Raw genomic sequence first — 12,859 nt, 5'->3', positions numbered from 1 at the left:
TTGACTTGTATGTTTTTAGAATGTTTTTGAAGCACAATGTAATCAAATATGATAATATGAATGTAATCAAAGTTCTTGTTTGTGACTCATATTGTGTTATATATGTGATTCAGTGTATTTGTTTCTATTGTTTTGTAAGAATTTAATGCACACAGAGTATTTAAAAATTACTGTTACAAAATTTTTTTTTAAAAAAAAATTTAATGCCGACGCTTATAAGCGTCGGGAAATGCAACAGAAAAAAGCTAATGGCACGCCTTTAACGACGCTTTTAAGCGTCGGCCTAAACCTGTTGTAACCAACCATTCTCCCCGACGCTTATAAGCGTCGGAGTCTGATAGAAGAAACGACGCTTAAAAGCGTCGGGAAAAGCAAGCCTGTAACGACGCTTTTAAGCGTCGGCCTAAACCCGTAGTAACCAACCCTTCTCCCCGGAGTCTGATAGAAGAAACGACGCTTAAAAGCGTCGGGAAAAGCAACCCCTCTCGCCGACGCTTATAAGCGTCGGCGTATGATAAAAGGAACGACGCTTAAAAGCGTCGGCATAGACCAACGACGCTTTTTAAACGCGTCGGGTTAAACCCGACCCACGCCCACCTGCCCGACGTCTGAGCCATGCTTTGCGAAGCGTGGGCTTGGAATTCGCCGACGCTTATAAGCGTCGGTATAGACCAACAAAAGCGTCGGGAGATTTCCTTTCTTTTGTAGTGTCTATGCATCTTACGACTCTAAAAGAGAATGAAGGAGGGTGAGCTTTACAATCCAGTAAGAATTTTCATACATCCACACCAACATAATAATAAAATAGGTTTGAAGCCCATAGAAAACGTTGCACATATCATAAAATCACAAAGCGACTATCAATATTGTTTGAATAATCAATATAAATATGTACATCAAATATCAACAGAAATCCAGTGATTCAAGAGTGATATAGCATATGGTAGTTCATAAATCTTCTTTACTATTTTCAATGCTTTTCATTCCATTCCTTATTAACTTGATCTAGATTAATTATCTTATCAACTTTGGGCTAAATTTCGGTCATGTTATTACATTTCTAGTTTGTGATGGAGCAATCGATAATATCACATTTTCAGCCTATGACGGGGTAATCGATAATATCATATTTCCAGCCTGTGACAGGGCAATCGATAATATCACATTTCTAGCCTGTGACGGGGCAATCAATAGTAACGAGATAAGCCCAAAGTTTCCGTTTATTTAATTAATTCACATCCATACATCAATTTCTTTTTATTCATTTCCAATTTTAAACTAATCATAGTCATATTTCCAGCTCATGATGAGGCAATCAATATATAGCATGGTTATCTAGAGCACCACATCCATTAGTCTGATTATGCAAATGTAAGTTATGCGCATACATGCATCCATCATAATACCAATCACAAGCAAATATGATCAAAATACAAATTAATATAAAACTATTCTTACTTTATTTGGACCATAGCATATCATACATATATAGGTACAAAAGTATTTATATCATGCAGGTCGGCCTACAAAGATTTTTACCTTTTTACTGACAATCCAGACAGACTAATCACCTGCCCACACCACGATCTACGAATAGAGTATGCAGAATCCTGCTCAATGTTCTCTCGTCCAACAGATTGTTCTCCTATAGAACCAAGTCAACATTAGAATTTATCCGGGTATATGACAAACGAGAACCCTCCATTGATCCTCCAAAGGGTCCACTAGCACTCAAGGACTATCCAGTAGTCCTCAAAATAATGATCTCGCCGAATCAAGCTAGAGAGAGAAACCCTAAGAGAGAAGAGAGAAAAATTAGAGAGAGAAAGAGAGAAAAGAGAGAAGAACTCTCTTCTTCTCCACTCCCCTTCTTTCCGAAATAAGGGAGACACATTCCTCTCCCTCTCCCTCTCAACCATTCCGGAAGGACTCCATGATCAGTGTCCACCGTAGCCCCTCCACTCGGTCCTGGCGGCCCTATAACGACGATCCTTGTCGGCGGTGGTGGCCGGCAAAAGCAAGAAAAGAGGATGAAAGAACAATAGAAAAATGAAGAAGAGATCCTCCCATCTTGGCCAAGACAGTGGTTGTTTTTCTCTTAACGCACCACTACATGATCTCAGGGGTTCCTTGACTGCGGTAAAACCTAGCCAAACCCGACGGCTGGTGGTGGCGGAACAAGGAAGAAAAGGGGCCCAGGCAAAGTACTCTATTTTTGGATGAAGGCCCGGTGATTTGCCGGCTTAATTCAAAATAAATCGATGGCTAGATGGCCAGGAGAAGAAGAGGGGATGGCTCAGGTCTTACCTCAGTCCGGCGACAATCTGATGACGTTTTTGGTGAGGAATCAAGGGAAGAACTCGAAAAAGCAACTCGAAATTGGCGGCGATTCATGGGGTGGAAATCTGAGGAGGAGAAGGGGATCAGATTTATAGGCAAGATCTTCGAATTCGAATCGAACTCAGGTTGTTTCGAGATGCCTTCTTCTCCACCGGATTCGGGGAGGAAGAAGACTCCCAGCTAGGGTCTTCTTCCCCTTTTTCCCTCATGGGCCGAGCATAGGTCGGGCTAGGCCTCGCCTCTTCGGGCCTGCCCATGAGCCTCTTTTTTTTTTCCTTTCCTGAGGTTTTACAAGATGTCTAGAATATAATTTATTGTTGAAATCCTCAAAAACTGGCTCTCACCAAGTACACAATGCCATGTAGACATTGCGCTTGAACTCTTGCACCAATTCACATTGTAGTCTTTTTTTAATTTATTTTTATTTGAGAAATAATTCACTCTGTATATTCTTCTGTCAGATATACTCTTATCCTCTGAACTCCTACAACTTAGTCAAGTGGGTATTCCAGTCTAAACACTTGAAACAAAAAGAAGAGGTATCTTTAGTAATTTGGCACCATGACTTATTCAAAGTCTAATGAGTCGGAGTCACGAGTCAATACAATCGTTTGTCAAATTTTTTAAAAATATATCATTTTACCAAACATTCCTATTTCATCTAAAAGAACTTTTGAAAGGTCCGAAAATGCTTTTTGATTCTCCAAAAATCCCTCAAACAGTGCCTTAGTCAAGTGGCTACTTCAGTCTAAACACTTGAAACCAAAAGAAAGGATATCTTTAGTAATCTAGCACCATGACTTGGTCAAAGTCTAATGGGTCGGAGTCACGCGTCAATAAAATCATTTGTCAAATTTTAAAAAAAATATATCATTTGTCCTCAGTATTTCTACTTCCTCCCCTTATCCTCAGTCCTATGCCTGTTTTCCATCTCACAGCGTTGCAGCCATGGCTCTTCCCAAAACCCCGTCTCCCTTTCCTTCCCCTTCCTTCTCTCTCCTCCTGTTCCTCCTGTTCTTAGCTCTCCAAAGCCCTCTCTCCTTCTCAGCTGACACCATCTCTTCCAACTCCTCCATCTCAGGGGACCAGAAGCTAACCTCCAAAGGAGGCGACTTTGTTCTGGGCTTCTTCTCTCCAAGTAACTCCTCCAAATACTACATAGGCATCTGGTACAAAAAAGTCTCACAGCAAACCCCCGTCTGGGTAGCCAACAGAGAAACCCCTGTCTCAGACAAGACCAAATCCGAGCTCAGGCTCTCTGACGATGGAAACTTGGTTCTCCTCAACCAGTCCAAAGCCCAAATCTGGTCCACTAACGCCAGCATCTCCGCCAAATCCACTGTAGCGGTTCTCCGAGACACTGGAAACCTTGTGCTTGCAGGTGGCTCCAACTCCTCCATGATCTTGTGGCAGAGCATCGACCACCCCACCGATACCTGGCTCCCCGGAGGCAAGCTCGGCCTGAACCAAAGACTCATCTCCTGGAGGAGCACAGCTGACCCAGCTCCTGGGATCTTCTCCTTTGAATTCGACGGAAGCAACGGAGCCTTCATTCAGTGGAATACGTCTGGATGGTATTGGGATGGAGAAGACTTTGGTTTGCCGCCGGGAATGATGAAGAATTATAAATACGACTTAAAATACGATTACGATAATGACGAGGAGTACTTGACTTACTCTGTTACATATCCCTCGATCATCTCGAGGATTATAATAGACCTCTCAGGGCAGATGAGGCAGTTCACATGGATGGAAGATTCCCAGACGTGGAAACTGCTCTGGGCCCAGCCGAGAGCGCAGTGCAAAGTGTATTGTCTCTGCGGGCCGTTCGGGAGCTGCAGCGAGAGCAGTGGGACATTCTGCAAATGCATCAAGGGTTTTGTGGCGCGGAACCAGACCGAATGGGATTTGCTGGATCGAACAGGGGGTTGCGTTAGGAGCACTCCATTGCAGTGCGGTAGCAACAACTCGCGAATGTCAGGAAAGATGGGTTTTATCCGATGGATAGTGTGAAGTTGCCAGAAAATGCTCAGAATTTAGATGCTGGGAGTGCTGAAGATTGTGAATCAGCCTGTTTGAATGATTGCTCTTGTACTGCTTACTTATTTAATGGTGGGTGTTTCGTGTGGCACGGGGATTTAATGAATCTACAGGAGCAAGACGGATCGGATGTAACCCTTTACCTTCGGCTGGCTGCTTCGGAGCTGCCAGACTCCACGAGCAAGAAGGGAACGGCCGTCGACGGGGCCGTCGACGGGGCCGTCCCCGGTGCGGTTGCGGGCTTGGTAGTTTGTGTGGCTATCATATGGGTGCTGATCTGGAGGTGCCGGAAGAGGCGGAGGATTCATGCTGTTAAAGCAGTAGGGAGAGTTCTGGTGCCATTCAGATACAGCGACCTGCAGCATTTCACCAAGAACTTCTCCGAGAAATTGGGTGGAGGAGGTTTCGGTTCGGTGTTCAAGGGGTTCTTGCCGGATTCGACCGCCATAGCTGTAAAGAAGCTTGAAGGCCTTCGTCAGGGAGAGAAGCAGTTCCGGTCCGAGGTGAGCACGATTGGAATGGTGCAGCATGTGAACGTGATTCGACTTCTTGGGTTTTGCTCCGAAGGCGCCAAAAGGTTGCTGGTTTATGAATTCATGCCAAAGGGTTCTCTGGATACCCAGCTGTTCCAGAACAATTCCATGGTCTTGGACTGGAACACGAGGCACCGAATTGCTCTTGGAACTGCTAGAGGATTGGCTTATCTCCACGAGGAGTGCAGGGACTGCATTATACACTGCGATATAAAGCCAGAAAACATTCTACTGGATGCGTCCTTTGTTCCAAAAGTGGCAGACTTCGGTCTGGCAAAGCTTGTAGGCCGGGATTTCAGCCGAGTATTGACTACGATGAGAGGAACAAGAGGTTATCTCGCACCTGAATGGCTAACTGGGGTAGCCATCACTACCAAAGCTGATGTCTACAGCTACGGGATGATGCTTTTGGAAATTATATCTGGCAGGAGAAACTTAGAGCGGATAGAGGAAGAAAAAGCTGCATGTTTTCCTGCATTGGCTGCGAACAGACTCGTGCAAGGGGATGTCCAAAGCTTGGTGGATCATAGATTGGGTGATGATGTGAGTATCGAAGAGCTCGAAAGAGCTTGCAAAGTTGCTTACTGGTGCATTCAGGACGATGAAAGATCCAGGCCAACGATGGGACAGGTTGTTCAAACTTTAGAGGGCTTTCTAGAAATGAACATGCCTCCTATTCCAAGATCACTTCAAATTCTTGCGGAAAGCCCGGAGAACATAAATTTCTTCTCAGACTTGTCATCGAATCAAAGTTCCCAAACACGGAGTACCACTTCTATCGGCTCTCAAGTTAAAAGCACAGCATCAAGGAGTTCTAATGTGTGAAGATGCCCAGGACTTCCCAAGCTCCGCATACCATCTAAGTGAGTCCACTTTGTATTTTTCCAATAGCATCGCAAAGTTGTAGCTTCATTCCACGTCTATGAAGTGTTGAATGTTCTTGTAGCATAAGTAATTGGTATACTAATAATGGTCAAGGCGTCATGTACTCAGATGTGAAGTTACACACCCTTCATGTCCTCGTGTAATTGAGTGAAGAATAACTTAAATCCTCGTATTTTCCATATAATTGAAGTCCGATCAGTATTGCCCATGCATATTCCATTATCTTTAATGTACCATAGCTTGGCATATGTTATCTGGTTTTGATTGCTGTAGGCAGTCTTAGCTGATTTATGGAAGCTAGAATTTGCAGGATGGCATGCACAAACTCTTTTGAGAAATCATTTTAGTATTTTTATGCATTATCTCTCACATTTCATTCATTGAATAGTCACCCACCATCATTTCCATGTTCTATGCAAATTTACAAAAGAATGGTACTGAATGTAGTAGACTGCATGCATAATTGCCCTCAGGAGCCCTGCTATGTTTGTTAGAAGTATGCCCCAGAATCCAATCTGACCGACACATTATTAATTCCGGGACATAATTTTGTACTTAACTTTATTATTATTGATTAATAAATGGGCATTCTTTTCTTTCATATTGTTTATGTATCTATGAATCGTCCAAGAAATTAATAAGATGATGATACATATTCTCAAGAGTTGAGAATTTGAGCCATGTATCATTGGTGATTAATTTCTAAATGCTCCTGATCAATGGATCATCATGAGGACGGTGATCGATCCGATGAGATCAGTGCACAGATCGCTTTCCTTATGGATGGACGAGACTCGAGTCCACAGTGTAGGGACACTGAAGTGATAATGCAGGTGCTTGTTAGAGAACAAGGGTACTGAGCGTGACCAAGACAAGAAGTCACTTGGATGTCTATCCACTCGTCAGTGACTTGCTTGATGTTGCAGTAGTGTGACTAGTCCTTTGACCTGCGGTGCTTCAGCTATTCCCAGTAAGATTATTGCAATTTAACTGCACGTATACATGGTCTCTAGCCATATGGATCCATGTAGTGTAGATTGGCTGCAGTAGGTTCACTGTAGGAGTAGGGTATGCACCTACATGGAATCTATCGACCTTGGTAGATAAGGAGTGATCCTATGTGATTTATACGACTGAGTTCGTAAGACCTCGGCCGGGGCAGTATGAACAGTGGAGAAAGAGTTTTCCACTCTCGAACTTAAGTCGAATAAATCTAGACATATGACAGACGACGGGGTTTGACGAGTTATCCATGACCTCCGTTCTGCAGGGATCCATGATAGAAAGACTGTATCATACGATAACTGCATCTAGAAGTTCATCATTCCATTCTGCTGGGTTGCCACTACATGCTGCTACATGTCACTGGTGGATGGTGAGAGTCACATGAACTATCTTGATGATCGATGATCCCTGGTGAGTTGAGTTGGAATTGTTCCAACCCATTGAAAGGAGTTTTCAATGATATTGTGATGGAGATCGTAATATATCTCACTACCAGACAGAATAGAACCTATGGGATCACACACATTAGAGGTATTGACCGATCCGATGGTTGAATTGTGATTTGGAATCCCAAATAATTCATAATTATCAATTTGATTGATAATTGGTGTAACCCACTAAGAGTTAGTGAGTTGAAGAAGGAGTAATTGCAATTGTATTGCAATTTAATTGAATTAATTAGATTTAATTTAATTGGACTTGATCATATTAAATATGAGTTCTACTTGGAGTAGGATTCCTAGAGTCCTAATTGGATTAGGATTTCAAATTAAATTAGAGTCCTACTTGGAGTAGGATTTCTAAAGTCCTAATTGAATTAGAATTTCTTAAGTCCTAATTAATTTTAATCTAATAAATTAAGATGACTCCTAATTAGATTAGAATTGAAGAATTCAATTGAGTCATGATTCAATTAGGTCCTAATTGGATTAGGACTTTTATAAATCCAAATTGGTTCATAATTTGGTAGAGATCTAATTAGATTAGATCTCTAATTTGAGGGACCACCTAATCCTCATTACATGAGGATTAGATGCACACAAGAGGAGGGGGTACGCCCCCTCCTCTCATGTTTCTTTGGTGCGGCACCAAGAGGGGCGTACGCCTCTCTTGAGATAAGGATGGAGCTCCTATTTTTTAGGAGCTCCATACGCTATTTAAAAAGGGGATAAAGGGGCAGCCATACATGGAAGAATTTCTCTTCCCTTGGCTCTTTACGTGAGGAAAAGAGGGAGGGGCGTACCGCCCCTCCTCTTTCCTAAAAGATAAACATGGAGCTCCTATTTTTTAGGAGCTCCACACGGCTAATTAAAAGAGGGAAAGGGGCCCACGCCAAATAAGAGATTTTCAACCCCTTTTCAGCCGTGAAAGACCCTCTCTAATCCCTCTTAGCAGCCGCCAACAAAAGAAAAAGGAGGAGGGGTTGGCTCTCCTTTCTCCCTTCCTTCTTCCACCCAAAATAAAAAGGCTGCAACTTGTTGCTCCCTTTTTATTCTTCTTTCTCCAATCCTTCTTGTTCAAGGGAGAGCAAGCACTACAAAAGAAAGAAGCAAAGCCGACGCTTCAATGCCGACGCTATGGAAAAGCGTCGGCAAATTTGGCCTCCCTTGAACTTTTGCCGACGCTTATCATAAGCGTCGGCAATTCAAAGGAATAAACGACGCTTTTAAGCGTCGTCATAGTCCATATTTCCAACTCACGCTCGGAAGCGTGGGAATTGGTTATAGGGCGACGCTATTACGCGTCGTTGTTCTTCCAGACCTACAACGACGCTTATAAGCGTCGTCGAATGCGAGCACACCAGCGACCGACCCCGATCGAGCCCTTATTTCTCCTCTCCGGCGCTGCTCGAGCTTCCGTGTTCACTTCCGTCTTGCTCCTCTCCGGTGCCGGCCGTCCGACTCCAACCCCTTCTCCTCCTCCCTCCTCTCCGGCGCCGACCGACCGACCAACCGAGGTATTTTTCTCCTCCTCCCTCCGCTCCCTTCTTCTCGCTTGTTCTCCTCCTTCTCCGCCTCCTTCTGCAAAGCTTCCGTGTTGCCGAACGACCGACCCCAGGGCCTTTGAGAGGAAACAAAGGGGAAGCTGGTGAAGCGCCCCTGGATTCGGTTCTTCGTACCATATCCAGAAAAAAAATTCCATTATGGAAAAGAAAGAAAAGAAAAGGGGATTCCTCTCTAGGGTTTCAAGTTGGGACGGTAGCAGCCTTTAATTTTAGGGTTTTTTGGGCCACGGTAAGGGTATCGTTTGCTCTCACTTTGCTGCTCCCCGCATTCCCATACCCAATCTCACCTCTTATTCTTCACCCCTTCTTCCTCCCTTCTTTCAATCTTCGCAGGGTTACAGTGGATCGATCCAGAGGCGTCACCAGTGGCTGGATTCCGAAGCTAATTACCACATCGGAGCTGTTGGGGAACAAGGGTTAAGATTTTGGAACAGATTAACGGCGTTGAGATCCGAGTTTGAAGCTCGCGAGCCGTTGTCTTCTCTGATCTCAGGTATGCACTTCTTTCTTAGGCAAATGATGTTTCTCGGTTTTTCTGAGGATTTTAATCGGGAAAGTATCGGGTTCCCTGTTGTTCATTCATGTAGTTCAAATATTTTTTGTCCATTGAAATTAATATGAGTTATTTTTGGAAATATATGGGGGAATAGGTGTTAAGAGTTTTTTGTGTCCTGGAATACTGATGGGAATCTTGATTATAATTGCTGCTATGTGGAACAGTAAAAGTAATGTATCTTGTTATATGGTAAAAGTGAGGAGCTTGAGGTCTAGCTTACTCCTTTTTTTTTGTGCCTGTGAGCATGTACTTGAAAAATTGCATACATTGCTGCTTGAGGCGTACCACAAGTGCAGGGGAACAAATCTCTTGATGCTTGTGGCTTGCATAGTCCTGTACCTACTTGATCCTTTTTTTTTCTTCTTTTTTCTGTTTTAGGAAAAGAATGTTTTTACTCGGTCCAGGGAGTTCTAAAGGAGTCCGAAATCTTTCAGCTTGGAAAAGGTGAAGTTAAGGTGTATTAAAAGAGTTTGATGAGGGCAGACATACATGGTGTAATGTGATTGATATTTTTAAATTAAAGCTGACTGTTTGATTCAGTAATGAAATAAAGAAATTTTCAGAAACCATGGGAAGAATTTTAAGATTGTTGGGAGAAATATAGAGATTTATAAGGAGAAACAAAGGAGATAAAATCTAATATGACCGGATAAGCTTTACTACCTCTTGCATTAATATATTTAGCAGTAGTTGCAAAGTCCTGCTCAATATCTGACTCCATTTAAAGTTTAATTTGGTAACTTGAGCCTAGAAACTAGCCTATCGGCAGGGTTAACAATACCATAACGTGACTAGTACTGACTCTTTGACTAGTAAAATTGGTCTGTTAATGGGATCCCATAGGTCAACTTCCTTTAAACTTCATCAAGTTCCACAAGACAGATCTTATTTCATTTAAGTTGCTCTAGCTTTTTATATAATTTTAGTCGGATTGTCAAATACAATGTCGTTGTGAACATATAAATAATGTATAATATTGATAAAATCAAGAATTATAATCTTGCCATTGGATCCTGTATCATTAACTTATCAATATGGGACGGGTCGGTATGGTGTACTATTAGAGTTGGCACAGTAGTTGTACCATGTCTCGTTACAGCTCCATACCAAGCCCGTATACTGTAAATAATGTCAATTTGACAATTTAAGAATATTGGGTACTATAATGTAGCAACCATGAAATATGTTCAACAAATTGTATTCTCTTTTATTAGCCCTTTATTTAGTATAAATTTATCATTTAACCAAATATTGATTCTTTTTTGTACATACCAGGTAACAATATGCCCCGAGGGAGGCGATTTAGAGATGTGGAGTTCCAGCATTCTCAGGTGGGATCCAAATACACATATATTATGGATAGAGAATGCAAATGCAAAATTGAAGGCTGTCCATGACATCGAAGCAGGTCTGTTAAGGCACAATCTTTGTTCCAGTTACCTTATGAAATTATTTGCATTATACTATCCTTTTCTTTTCTACTATGAATGGAAGCTAATTGTCTTGATAATTAATTAATATTTTAACTGGTTTAGGTGAGGAACTGCGGATCTGCTATATTGATGTTAGCATGGGTTATGAGGCTCGGCAGAAAATTCTTGCTGAAGGTTTTGGTTTCAAGTGTAGCTGTCTTCGGTGCTTATCTGGCGAATAACAAGCATTTTTCTTATATTTAATAGGGATGATCTTACACTCCAAGAGGATTAAAAGTACTGAAGGCGGCTAACAGCAAAGCCCAGGACTCCTGAAGGTAACTAACAGCAAATCCTATTTCAGGGCAGCAGATGGCCCTGCCTCCATTTACACTATGCTGTTGGTAGAGATGCCAACTGGCATTGAAACCAACAAGACTGATGCTCCCAAATGGGCCTGATACAAGCATTTGATGAACAACTGATGGTTATCTATACACCAACTTCGCAGATTACACAAGTGGATATCTCCTGACCACCTTGGCTTGATAAGGTTGTCATTAGTCAAAGTCTATTCAAAATCAGCTATCAAAAAATGCTCGCACCCAGGGAGCAGGTGAAGCCTTGAGATGTGGAATTTGCAAATTTTGCCTGTCCAGGAATGTATGAACACGGCAGCAGTGAAGTTGCCAATTCAGTTGTTTCAACCATCATGCAGGGATCACTGGATCAAACAGAGCATGCATTTTCTTTATCTCCAATAGCAATTTTTTGTTAATGCTTCTCTGAAGCCTAGGACTCTTAACCAGCCCAGAACTTTATTTACTGCTAGACAGGTACCTTGTGAAAGACTATAAAGTTTTTGAGTTTTTCTCTAAGCTGCTTATTTTTTTATATGATATCATATAGAGGTCTTAATGTTATTGATCTCTGCAGATTGATATTTGGAGGTTTTGCTAAAGATATCTCTTATTTCTTATGACTTTCCCTGCTAGTTTGACATGCTTGTTGAGTATCCAACTCTCTGATAAAGAGATGCTTAAAGTGTATCTCTTATTTCTTAATGTTATCAACTCTCTGATATTTGAGTATCTCGGCTTGTTTTGCAGCCGAGTTATTGTTTGCATGTATTCAATGGGCACAACTCCCAGGTGACATCTCTTGATTTTCATCCAAAGAAGACAGATCTCCCCTGCTCTTGTGATGGCAATGGTGAAATTCGGTTATGGAGTGTCAGCCAGTTTTCATGCTCACGTGTTTCTAAGGTTAGTTTTCATGATTATGCTTTTATATGTTCACCTTTGGTTGTAGTTAATTGTGATCATGTATTAATTCTTTATTGTTGGTCAAACAGGGTGGTACAGTGCAAGTTAGGTTTCAGCCTTACATTGGACAGTATTTAGCAGCAGCAGCGGAAAATGTGGTGACTATTTTTGATGTTGAGACAGACAGAAAGATATACACAGCGGAAAATGATGGGGGCTTCTACTCGGCCATCATTAAAGTTAATTGTTTAATGTGCAATAGAATTATTGAAGCCTTCTGTTTGTTATAATTATTATATTGCTATATTGTATTTGAAGAATAGTTGGAAGAAGGAACAAAAATTGTACCTTATGCATCATGCAGGTTATATACTAGTATTATCTTTAAAATATAGCCTCCGTCTGATTTTTTTGGCTGCACCACTGTGTTCTGCTTGTGGGTGACAAACTTATGATTTCTGCCAACTTAAAGAAAGGACGATTTGTTTTGTTCCTTATGTTGGAATTTGATCTGAGCATTTATTCTTCTAATTCTATTTTTGTATAATTGGTTTAGAAGTGTCAGATAATATTTAGAATAAAAAAAAGACTATCATTATATTTGGTACTTTCATACTTGTATGTATTGAGAGTATATATATATACTCTCAGCACTCTGGCTTTATAGAAACGTTTGGGACAGATGAGCTGTATTCTTGTTTTTTGCAGGTAGCCTAAATCTGGAGGTAATTAATCTTTTCAGTAATAATTCTACGTATGTGATTAATCTTGCTTCAATTACTATTTGTTCAGAGAACAGAATAGAAATCAGGGTGACA

General features: G+C 41.6%; 1 pseudogene; it reads left to right on the top strand.

Moving 5' to 3' along the window:
• The first annotated feature begins 3,262 nt into the window (after window positions 1-3,262).
• LOC120105472 lies at window positions 3,263-12,435 on the top strand (annotated as a pseudogene).
• The last annotated feature ends 424 nt before the right edge of the window (window positions 12,436-12,859 follow it).

This window comes from Phoenix dactylifera, unplaced genomic scaffold (genome assembly GCF_009389715.1).
Source record: "Phoenix dactylifera cultivar Barhee BC4 unplaced genomic scaffold, palm_55x_up_171113_PBpolish2nd_filt_p 000294F, whole genome shotgun sequence".
NCBI lineage: Eukaryota > Viridiplantae > Streptophyta > Magnoliopsida > Arecales > Arecaceae > Phoenix > Phoenix dactylifera.
The sequence above is the reverse complement of the archived record's forward strand: the minus strand, read 5'-3'. Positions and strand labels throughout refer to the sequence as shown.